General features: G+C 47.7%; 1 long non-coding RNA gene across 1 annotated transcript; it reads right to left on the bottom strand.

Moving 5' to 3' along the window:
• Positions 1-2532: 2532 nt before the first annotated feature.
• LOC106047468 (uncharacterized) lies at positions 2533-4461 on the bottom strand. Its single transcript, XR_001213781.3, has 3 exons — positions 3394-4461; positions 3102-3272; positions 2533-2706 (listed from the first exon to the last, which is right to left on the bottom strand). It is a non-coding gene; the product is annotated as an uncharacterized lncRNA (long non-coding RNA).
• Between the last annotated feature and the right edge of the window lie 3627 nt (positions 4462-8088).

The following is an 8088-nucleotide window of genomic DNA, read 5'->3' as shown; positions in this document are numbered from 1 at the left end:
GTCTCTGTACAAAGTGAGATACGTCAAGCCCAGAGAAACAAAGCACAGGCACTCTGTGATAGGAGAAGGTCTGGATGATGCCACTAATGAGGCAGCACGTGTGCTGGGCAGCACTTGCAGGACACCTCTTTCATGGGCACTGTCAAGTTGTAATTGTACAAGTTAATTATTGAGTGTAGTCTTACATAAGGTTAACAGGAATGACAGACAATTAATAACTGTGTCTGCATGCTAGGTCGTGGCTATGATATCCTCTCACAGATGTTTCTGAGAGAGCACAATAATTTCTCGGTGCAAGTTATATAGCACTGCAACAGGAAACAAAATGTCTGACTCACAAATGTAAGCAGCAGATGTACCAATGGGCTTATCCATGGCAATAATCCTGTTAGAGTAGGGAAAGTGCCCAGGTCTCCTTAGCAAATATTTTAAAGGGCTGAAAAGTTTAATTTGCAGTAAGTCTAGCCTGGGTGTATATTTCCACTAGTTCACAATAACACTGTGCATACATGACCTCTGGGCCTCATCAGTGAGTTGGGCAATTTTAAATTTAGCACTCAGTGAATAAGAGATGTAGGATGCCACTGTTCAGGATCTGTCCCCTGGCCCTTTCCCAGTGAAGCCTTGCTCTAGAGGATTAAGGTAGCTTTGGTTACTGGTTCTGAAAGACTGAGCAGAGCTCGCAGTATTGCTGCACAGCTCCTGAGGAGGTGACGGTGACCCTACAGCCACCACATTTGAAAGAAGAGCCACCGACTATGTGTAGGGTGTTCATCTGGGAGGCAGAAAATTGCATTTAGTCTCATCTTGGTCTCTGGGAGCTGAAACCCACACCTCCTACCTCCCAGCATTTTTCTGATGGGAAAAGCCAGCCTTAGTCCCCTTTCCTCCCAGGACAAGAAAGATATTGAACATGTTTTAATACATGTTCCGATATGCATCCTGGGACAGATCAGCCCCATCAGGTTGGCAGCTTTCAATGATGTCCTCCTGGAACATCTTGAAATAATGCAGCACCCAGCCATCCCTATATGAAAGGGAGAGGCAAAAGGAGGGGAGGTGGGCTCAGGCGAGGAAAACAGCCAGACTGCAGCTCAGCTCCCATACATACACAAAGGCACTTGTGCACTGCAGCAGGGCCAGGGCTTTCCAGGCAGCCCAGACTGGTATCATTTAGCAGACTAAATCATCCATTCTGGTCCTCTGCTCACTCCTCCCCCTTGCCTCTTGCAGTACCATCCCTCCTCTTCTCTGTCAGAAGGAGCATCCTTCCTCCAGCCCCATCTGCAGAGAGCGTGCCTGTGCTGTAGGGGAGAAGTCAGGCTGCAGCAGGATGTGCTGTGCCGGGCAGTGCTGGAAGGCAGCTTGCCCTTGCAAGACTGGGGGCTCCCTGGACCCATCTGTCAGGAGAGCCTGGGCTGATCTAGGGGGATGGACGCCCGTTCCAAACAGATAAAAGAGGAAGAAAAGGAAGGGGCTGTCCTTGAACTGCACCCATCCCTTGTTGCAGTAAGGCTCTTTCCCAGGACACATACAATGTCATGCTGGGCTTGATCTGGAGCAGTCTCCAGGCACCTGCCTGCCCTTGGAACATCACTACCAGTTGCTCTGTCACTCCTCTGCTACCTCTGTTAATTGGCTTTATCCAGCCCTCTCCAGCCCTTTTCTTCCTGGTGATTGGCAGAGAACAGAAAGGCAAAGCTGACTGAAGCTGACAAGATTTCTTCTAAAAAAAAAAAAAAAAGGAGAGAGAGAAAAGCTGAAAGGCTTGCATTGGTTCCATCAAAGACTTTTATTAAAGCCACATGGGGAAAGAGCTGCCCTGTCAGACAGCTTTCTGTATTGAGAAAACATGAAAGAAACCAACGGCTATAATCAGCTCAAGATATTTATTGCATTTTTGACCCTGATGTGGTTGTGTGCTGCTTGAGATTTCTTTGAAGGTGTTGCAGGTTTATTGATTGTGAAAAATGTCAATGTGTCACATGCCCAATTAACTTGGCACTTCTTGCAATCAATATCCTAATTGCATTCTCTTTAGAGAGGACTTTAATTTAATTAACCCCCCTCTACCTCCCCCCCACCCTTGTTTTCCCAGCTAACAAGTTTTAATAAATAGTTGATCTGGGGCCTGTGTTGTTTGTAATGGAGGAAATGAAGGAGGATGGTTTTCTTATAGAGTTGCAACACCCATTTCCAAGAGCCTCTAAAATTCTTTATCTGCTTGCCAAGAACACCGAGCCCAAGGGAACAGGTTCTGAAGGCGCCTTTTTATTGTTTATTAGTTCCCTTGTCCCTGCATCTTCTTGGGCACCAGGAGATGAACCCTTCTTAGCAGAAAAGAGACATGAGAAAGAAGCTGACACTAACATACTGTCTTGTGAAGGTCATGTTGGAAATGAAAGACTTGGGACTGGGTGTTTTTGTTTTGTTTTGTTTTTTTTTTCCTCCCAATACAAGGAAGCTTCATAGGGCTTTTAGTGGGCTGCCGATGCCAAGAGTTAATCTGGTTATCTTCGACCTGGCTTTTCATTTGTACTTAACAGATGAATATGGCATGATTAGCTTGGGTTTAAAAACTGGCTAACTTCTAGATCTCAGAATATAATTGTTGATGATACATCAGCCTTCAGTGCAGCCATTTCTAATTGGGTCCCACAGGTACCTCCCCTGGACTCCATGCTATTCTGTACCTTTAGCAATGATCTGGAAGAAAACAGAAAATCATTACTGATAAAGTTTGAAGATGACACTGAGAGACTGCTGAAGCAGTAAATAATGACAAGAGTGGGGTAATCAGGTGGTGTTGTTTATATCACTTAGTAAATTGGATGTGATAAAACAGCCCCTGGTTTAATGCAGCTAAATGCCAGGTCATAAATGTGGGAACCAGAAATACATGTTACACGTTCAGGATGGGAGAGAGGATGCGGTGAGAGCAGTGTTTCTGGAAAGATAGAGAGCTTGTGGTGGAAATCTATCAGAGTTACAAGCTTCTCATTTGCTGCCGTGATTAAGGCTGGATGTGCAATACATAGAATACATAGGCCAGCTCGAAGTTTAAATTAAAATAATATAAAAAAGAAATATTGAAAAATAACCTGAAAGTAATTGTTCTTGAGAATTTACACTCCTCTTCTATTCCCCTTTATTTTGATTAGCCAAGGAAATGGTCAATCTTCCAAAATCTGATACGCTGATAGTACTGGGAGGAGAGAGAGACTGGAACTCAAATCTCAGCTGGGAAACTTTCTGTCTTCCTTTACAACCAGCTGTATTTAAATACAAGATCAAAGCACCACAGAAGATATTAAGCTGAAGGCAGCACAGACATTTAAGCGGGGGCTGCTGCCATTGGGGAGCAGAGGCGTAGGTAGAAGCAACCACACTTACCCCTTGATCTCCAACTGTGGAGGGAAACCCTCAGAAAGGGGATTAAGAGGGAGCAAACAGCCCACTACCCTTTCTGTCATCCTCAGACTCCCAGAGAGAGAAGCTACAGGGAAACTGGCATCTTCTCCCTGGCCCAGCACACATTTAATTAGTTAACAGAATGAATCCTAGCCAGCAGCAGCTGCTGGGTTTCAGTTGCTGCTTTAGAACCTCATCCATGGCAGGTTCTCTCCTTTTGCAACCCCTCCAGCTTGGGGCAGAGAGAGGCTCTGCTGTATTCTTGTCTCAGCTCAGGCTTTCACCCTCTGGGCAATCCCTTATTCGTGACCCTGCCCAAGGTATGCTGGACACCCACCTCTCTCTTTCCCTCTCACATCAATGTCATTTTAAATGTGTGTTGCTGCAAGCTGCCTCCTTGCTCTCACACAGATGAGAGCTCTTGTCCTTCTTGCTCACATTGCCCTACTGAACCCAGCAGCACTCCCCTGGGCCTAGCACATCTCAGGTGCCTCAGCTCCCCACCACTGGCACAAGCTGCCCACAGCCCACCAAGGCTGTGTGGGGTCCCTGCTCCAGGAGCAACCTGGGACCTGCCTAGGCTGCCAGCTTTCCTGCTGCTCATGCATCTCAGCCCTGTGCTATTGTGGGCGAGGGGAACCTGAGTAAGGTTGGTCCTGGGCTGCAGTGCTCTGGTTTTGGCTGCCTTCCACCTGAAGAAATGCCTGAGGATTCAGCATAGATCCTCTGAAGGCACCCGATCTGCTGCCTTTGACACCCAGGAACCTGCTTCAGCTCTCAGGACTGGGACAGGGTGTCTGACTTGGGCACTTGAGGACACCCATGCTTGGGAGCCAGGAGCCCCTTTATCCACCCTCAGAGGCACTCAGCTTGGGAAGCATTTTCTCAGCAAGCACCCACGTATACTGCAGACACCTACAACACAGCTGCTTGTAGGGGAGGTGCTGCCGGGCTTCTGCAAGCACCAAATGATCGGCATGAGTCCCAGGAACAAGTAAGGCTTCATGCGGTGCCATTTGCAGCTCATCAGGACCCACATAGCCACCATGAACGGGAACAACACAGTTCATGCTGCAGGGAAGGGCACTTGCTGCCCCTGGGAGCAGTGGCACTACAGATGCCCCAGGAGCAGCATCTTTCCCATGTTGGATGAAGTTCTGTACCCACCCAGCACTGTGTAGAGGACCAGGGAGTTTCTCACAGTGCTTTGCTCTGCACAGGCTGTGCCGTGGAGGAGGTGCTTTGCTCAGGGCTTGGTCCAGTGTCTGTGTACAGATGTGCTTAGATGTCACCTTGGGATTGCACTCATGGCTTGCTCTGGTTCCTAAAAATATTATAAAATGCCCAAGGACAGCACATCTATAAACCACCTATAAACCCCAGGTGGCATTATCAGCCCAAACAGTGGGTGCATCCTCACTGGGGTGACTGTCACTGTGACTGCAGGACAAGCCCATGACCCAGTTAAGCACTTCAGTACCGGGGGAGAAAGAGGGAGCAGGAAGCAGGAGGAGTTGGTATAACATCCTCCAGGCAAGGCAGAGGTGCCCCGTGTGAAAGAAAACATGGAGACTGCCATGGGAGAAGCAGCTGAACATGCAGCTGAGGCTGGCCTAACCAGCAAACTGGAGAGAGTGAGCATGGATAAAAAACACCAGCAAAACAGTTGAAAATAAATTAATATTAATGCAGCATTCCCTAGGCTTCCCCTAAACTAACCAGCCGTGAATGAATGGCACCTACAGTAAACCTTTTGTAAGAAACCCACTGCCTGCAGGGACCATCCCAAAGCACTTCCGAACAGGCTGCCTACCTTCCTGCTCTGTTGCTAATAGAAGCGATGATTTTTGCTGATCCCTTGAGTGGTCTCGAGGGACCAGCAAAATGTCCCTTGGACAGATTTCACAGAACTGGCAAAGACAAAACTGTAAAGATTTTACTGCCAGTTCCTGTATTCAGAGCTGTACCTGTCTGCTAACATGAAATCTGCAGTACATCTAGAGTGGCCTGTTGTTGTCTGGGATTCTCCTGTCCTTAAAGCCTGTGCTCATCTACATGCGCAGAGCTCTGTAGCCTGTCTAAGCTCAGGCACCTTCTCAGCAAGGCTAAGAAAAAAAGCATTCCAGAGCCAATGGCACCACCTAAGGTTATGTGGCTAGTTGTTACAGCTGTTTGTCTGTTGCTTCCAAAGGCCAGTGGTCACGTATCCACCCCAAGACCTTTGGGAAATCTGCCTCTCTAGCTCTTTGGGAGTGTGTTGATTGCACATGTACAAAGCAATTAGTATTTGGGGTCACAGACTATGTCTTGGGCCCCTCCCCATCTGCTTCCCTCCTCTGTGTTGCCTCATCATGTAATGCAGCTTTGGATAGAGCACGGCTCCAGACTTTTCCAGAGCTCAGTGATGTGCACTGCCAAGTAGCTCCAGATGCTGGCCGAGACAGCAAGTGCTACACAGGAATGCTGGAGGAGATCTGGGGTGGAGGGAGAGAAAGAGAGCTAAGGACAACAGAGAAGGGACTCCTAATGCCTGCATGCACAGGGCATGCTCTTGCCCCCTCTACTCAGCTCTGATGCTTTTTTATTGTTGCTGCTACAAAAAATTGGACTCAGCACCTTGTAGAGAGGTGGGTAGGGGAGCTCCTCTCCTGGGAAGAGGTTGTCTCATATTGTGGCTGTAGCAGTCCCAAACACAGACAAGCTCAAGCTGTGCCTGTGTGTCAGACTGTGGTAGTGCAAGGAAGAGCTTTGGAGTTTAGTCCAGTGGGAGCAGACCTGGGGTCCTGCCTGTCACGCTGCTGGGGCATCAGAGGGATGAGAAATCACAGTGAAGAGTGAGGGGATGAGACTGAGGAAGGGAAGCAACCAAAGGCAGCTGTCTGTATCCAGTTAGGAGGAAAAGGCTTTTCCAGGGTGCAGGGACCCGATGTGGCTGCTTGATGTGGAGGAGAGCTTCCTGAACGCTCAGCAGATGGGCTGGGATGGGGAAGGGCTGTGGTGAAGGGTGATGTGATCTTTCTGATCCAGAGAGCATAAATGAGCTGTAGAAACCTCTGCCCTATGGTGCTTTATGCAGTTTTGGGGACGACAAAATGACAGGAGTAGTGGGAAATCTGTACCACTTCTTCTCTGGCAAGCTTTGCTCCCCAGGCTTCTCTTTTCCTACTTTCCTCAAGAGATGGGTTTTCTCAGAAGACACCAGCTCTCTGATTTCTAATGACTAAAACTCCTGAAGTCTGCTGCAGAGCTCGCATGCATCATAAGCTCCTTGCAAGGCTGCTCCCAAGGAGTGACTCATCACCCCCTGCCCACCTGGGGCTGCCGGAGCATCTCAGCCGAAAGGTCGCAGGCTGCCTTGCGGGCGCCAAAGTTAGCTCTGCGCGTGTGCGTGCATGCGGGTAGGCATTCCTCTGGCCATATGGTGGGATGTGTCTCCTGAATGGACATACCCACACCATTTCTCCCTGCTTCCTGATAGCAGAGAAAGCAGATGATTTCAGAGCTAAATGAAATTGTCAGCCAAACTGAGGGGCCCTGTGGCTTCCTCCAGAAAATAAAGGCAAAGCATCTGCTTTATGACTGCCATATCATCTCTGTTCTCCTGATGGGGTAAGGTGTTATGCCTATTCATTTCAAGGTGTTTCTGTGGCTGTGGTGGAACAGGACCTTTGTGCTGTCAGCAGAGGATGGATGAGAGAATGGGGATTGTTCTCAGCATCCATAAAGTTTTCTTCTGCCCCTGTGTTAGGATGTAGTAAATGGAATATGTTCCTGATGGGACAATCTGGGCCTTGTGAAGGCAGGATAACTTTGAGCCTGCAGCATGGGGTTGGTCAGGAGGGGCTGTTCTCTCTTTCTTTTGGCGTAGTGATGTGACTGTCATTGCCCATTCTCTGAATCAGGTTATTCTTATTTAGACACTTAAGAATATTTCCCACGTTACAGGGATTAACCATGGCTATTTGAAAGGGATTCAGGGTACAAAGAAAGCACTTTAAACTTTTGAGTCAGCCTTGGGTAGCCAGGGAGAACAGTAGGATATGAGAAACACTATGGGTTAACCAGCCAGGGAGGAGGTGGACATCTCTGTGTTAGCAGGTTGCAGCCTGTGCAAAGTAACCATTCATAAATGAGCTCTCTAGTCTTATTTGCAGGAAAAAACAAAACAAAACAAAACAAAACAACAACAACAAAAAAACAGCCTATAGCTATCCCTGAACAGGTTCTTGCTTCAAGCCAGTATCTCTTAGGCAGAATGCTTTAATTTAGAATTTGTACTGTTGGTCAATCCCCCAGAATCCTTGGTAAATTAGTTCCAAATCTCAGTTTTAAGACTTCTGTGCCCTATTGCTAGTTTCAACGTGGCATCGCTTTGTATCTTGTTAGATCTTTGCTGGTTTGAAGAGCTCTGGTATATAGGATTTCCATTCTCTGAGCAGGCAATTGCAGATAATGATCAAGTCACTCGTGACCTTCTCCGTGATAAATGAAGCAGAGGGAGACTCCATGACCAATTCTTGTGGTTCCCTCCAGCACCTTCTCCAGTTTATTGCTGTGCTTCAGGCATGGGCCACGCTATTTTAACAGTGGTAACACCAGTGATAAACTCAGAAGCACAGACTCTTTGCTCATGTTTGATAATTCAGAGATGTCATTTGCCTCTTTAGCATGATATAT

This window comes from Anser cygnoides, chromosome 17, assembly GCF_040182565.1.
Source record: "Anser cygnoides isolate HZ-2024a breed goose chromosome 17, Taihu_goose_T2T_genome, whole genome shotgun sequence".
In the NCBI taxonomy this organism is placed as follows: domain Eukaryota; kingdom Metazoa; phylum Chordata; class Aves; order Anseriformes; family Anatidae; genus Anser; species Anser cygnoides.
Note: the sequence above shows the minus strand (reverse complement) of the source record. Positions and strands in the feature narration are given on the sequence as shown.